The sequence below is a fragment of the Cryptotermes secundus genome, unplaced genomic scaffold, assembly GCF_002891405.2.
Source record: "Cryptotermes secundus unplaced genomic scaffold, Csec_1.0 scaffold6, whole genome shotgun sequence".
NCBI lineage: Eukaryota > Metazoa > Arthropoda > Insecta > Blattodea > Kalotermitidae > Cryptotermes > Cryptotermes secundus.
In genome coordinates, this window is record NW_019725001.1 from 698,687 (window position 1) to 703,082 (window position 4,396).

Genomic DNA, 4,396 nt, shown 5'->3' on the forward strand with positions numbered 1-4,396 from the left:
CATACATGAGGAGAAAAGTGGCTTCAAGATTCATACTGATAGGTTAAATTTAGGCCTGTCTGACGAGATTTTCCGTCCAGTGGGTAGCATCCCTGGTTCTCATTCGCGAAATCACTTACATACATACATCGGCCTTCAGGACGGTTAATCTGACTTAGATTTTTCTCGATTTCCCTCAGTCTCTCCAGAAAAATTCAGGGATGATATGTAAACTATGACCTCTTACTCCTGCTCTTTCAAATTTGCTTTTATTTATTAGCTCATAGCCAATCACATTGACCGCGTGATCTAAGGTACGAAATGTCTTCGCCCGCTCGAACTTTGGGAAAAAGGATTCGATTCCCACTCAAGGCATGGATATCTGTATGCCTTTATTCTCCGTTTGTTTAGGTAGCTGCCTTGCGACGGGCTGATCCCCTTTCCAGGGTTCCTACCGACTGTCTCAAAAAAAGTATTTGAAGTGAAACGACTTATTAGCTGTAAGATCTGACGTTTTCGTTGCCATGAACATTCATATTATTGTCTTACGTGTTGTGACACCGTGTCATTATCTGATAGGTTGGTAGGTATTAACGTTTAGGAGGCACATACTTCTACATTTTCCCTCTTGAAGATGGAGTTAGTATATCTATCCGAAACGCTTTTACCCACCCATCGAATTAAAATACGATACCATACACAGGAGAACATAACATGGATTTAAAGTTGTATTTGTGCTACAATTTCCTCCTGAATTCTAATAAGGAATCATGAACATTCTTTCAAACCCGAGTACTTGGACTTAGCCCCATTTTGCTCTGAAGCATGGCTGAACAACGCTTCCTATAATACTACTGAGACCTAATCAACCAGAAGGCGTATCATGGCGATTATTTGCCGGACAGTACGTCAATGAATGCGGCACTAATCATCTCGTTAAACACTAGATTTTACTTCATGCATCAACCGCTTCAGATAAACGAAGGATGAGAAAGATTCATTTGCCATTAGCATACCACCGCATCCATATATATCCCGGTTTCCTTCTTGCTCCACGCTGGGACTAATTACTTCACAGACCCGAAACGGGCTGCACCAGCTTGCTTGGGAAAATTCTTCTTTAGCCCACACTTCCGTTACGCCTGTCTGGGGACTAGGAAAACATGAAAGAAAGGGACTAATTTTGAAATCTATCAAAGAAATAGGACGGGAAGACATGGATTGAATTCATATGACTCAGCACATGGACCACAGGCAAGTTCATATGAACTCTGAAATCAAACTACGTTTTCCGTAAAATGTTAGGAATAGATTGACTAAATAAAATATAAACATTCATGACGATAATATTTTAATAATATCATTGACTTTTTTGATAATATTGTAACGTGTACTATTGTAACCTTTCTATTTTTATTTAAAAGGACATTTCGGGAACTTAGCGCTGTCTCCTTCCTCAGATAAAATCCTGAATCCTTGCCACTAAAGTCAGGGACTAGCTCTATGGATTGGGACTATCTGAGCAAGCTTTTTACCTAAGAAATTGGACAGAGTCTAGTCTCCGAATTGAATTATTATTAGTACACCATATTAATCACACAGGGGGCACGCGGTAGCATAGTTGGTTGAGGCACTATGCTAAAAGGCGGAAGGTCGCGAGTTTAAGTCCCGATGAGGTCACTGAATTTTTTCAGTTGACCTAATCCTTCCAGCCGCACTAGGCCCTGGGGTCGACTCAGCCTCTAACAGAAATGAGTACCAGGAATAAATTAAATAATTTTCCTTGGGTGTAAAGCGGGGCCGGCGCGTAAGGCTGACAACCTTACCGCCATCTTTGAGCCGATTGTCTAGATAATGTGGGACCCTCAACGTCTCACAACCCTATGGGCCTTCATGGACTGTTACAGGGACAGCTTTACTTTATTTTTACTTACTATATCAATCATGCAAATCCCTAGTCAGAAGCTTGGAGGGAAAGACCGCTTGGAAACGGATCGTGGCTGGACGAATAATACAAAATTTAGTTTTACGCTGCCAGTTCTGGAAGCTTCGGTTTGAAGTCATGTGACTCAGGATAAAGCCCAATGGTTGGCTGTTGTGAACATGGTGACAAACTTTTGGACTCCACGAAGGGCAGGATGTTTCTTGATCTGCTGGTGGGATACTTGCTCCTCAGAAACTGTGTTCCCTGTCGTGAGTTATTTGGTCTAGCCTTTGCGTGCCGTGTACCTGCAAATTACCGGCAAGTACCCTGTCACATGTTTATTCTTTAAGAGTCACTGCTAACTGTATGTACGACGTGCTTTAACAAGTTGAAACCACTTATTTTTTCCAACAGACTCTATTTATTTGCATGACATGGTTCTCAGTATAATTGTTTCAGTAAATGTAATTGTCTTGTCAGTCTTTGTAATGAAATAGGCTTTATGTGAAGTATTATATATATATTAGCAATCAGAATTAAATACATTCTTTAAGCTAATTTTCTAATTTAAAGACCGTCCTCGTGTGCGTCTGTGAAATATGGAGTCAGTTCTAAACTTTACTAGAATACGCCTTAGGTTTCAAATTTGTTAGCGCTCATTCTGAATTATTTAAATGCTGTTCTAGTTTTAAACATCAAATAATTTCACATCGACGATCTGAAGGAAATATAGTGTTTTCTGTGGGAGCCGACCACGAATGGGATTCGATTCGATCGCCTCTCAAACAAACGCAAACAACAATCCAAGCATTAATATTAACGAATATATAATCATAGTATATTTGAGCTTTTCAGGGTGGTGGAGGGTCTTATAATAATCTTTTGCTATATGATACCGTGTTTAGTACCAACGTTTCAAAACAACTTTGATTCCTTGCTCAGGAATAAATGGAATCCATCATCCAGGCTCTTCCGAAAGGTCTTTATCTACTTATCCATATACAAATTTCCAGAATGCAGAAGACCAGAATAGGAAAAGTATTTATATATAACTCCTCTACGATCTCCACAGAACTTGCTTCAAAGCTGGGTTGCATTTAGACGGGGTCTTGTGTTTACTAGATCAACGCAGACAGGCTGGATATATTTGCATAATTTTCTTTCATTTAAACATAACCTATTGTATGACAGCATCCGTGATCTTCACAGTAAACTTTAAAGTTATTACAATACTTATTTAAACACCACACCATGATGACATATAGAAGAGTGGAGGTATAAATCCACGCATTCTTACCCTTGATACTAGTTTCAGGTGGGTGATCAGTTTCATGATACAGCCCCTTTTTCCTGGGGAAAGGGTCCCTAATACCATCTGAGCAGCAGATTTAGTGGACTTTATGGAGAAAAATAAAAGTTTCTGTCCCCCGCCGGGAATCGAGCACCGATTCGCCGGTTGTCCAGCCTGTAGAATAGTCAATATACTGACTAAGCTATTCCTACTTTTGTGTTCTTGACATGCCTCAATCCAATTTATCTGTATCATAATTCTGGTTGCTTCGCATAAATCCATAATCCTGTGTCATGTAACACGCGATATCAGGGGTTAGTTAGAGAGAGATCCAGGCTCGTTAATCGCATGAAGCAACACAACACATCAACACCCTTCATAATAATTATCTACATCCCCAAACTGAAAACAGCCACCCCACTTTATGCATCTCCCCGATACACAAGTCCCCCCTATCTATGTACGTCACCATATTTTGTGGTGAATTTTACAGTGATTACACCGACTAATTAGCTAGCAAGCTAAATCCACTTGCGTACATGGTACGCCTTGTTTCCATGCTTGCTGAACTTCCATCAGGTTCAACCAACCGTTCGGCAGCAATGATATTCGCGACATACAAACAAGTAACCTAAACTCTTGTTAGCAAATGCAACGCGTTTCTATCAAAAAGAAATGGATAAAGAGTTGGTGTAGGGGACGTTTACAGTAATAGAACTCGTTAATAAAGGCGCCATAGTAAACAAACACACTAGTACAGTGGTATAATGTCCTGGAGAGAAGAGGTCTCTCGTTTCCTTTCAATACCATGTTCTTTCATTTGCTTACTTAAATAAAAATGTGACTTGGTCTTCATTTTTATATTCATAACCTATCCACAAGACGCCTGGCTATACGAGTAGTTGGAACCATGTGATCCCGTGAAACTTCTTTGTTCCGATACCTACCTACCTACCTACCTACCTTTCTACCTACCTGCCTGCCTAACTACCTACCTACCTACTTACCTATCTTCCTACCTACCTACCTACCTACCTACCTACTTACCTTTCTACCTATCTACCTACCTACTTATCTACCTTCCTACCTACTTACCTACCTACCTACTTACCTATCTTCCTACCTACCTACCTACTTACCTTTCTACCTACCTACCTACCTACTTATCTACCTTCCTACCTACTTACCTACCTCCCTACCTA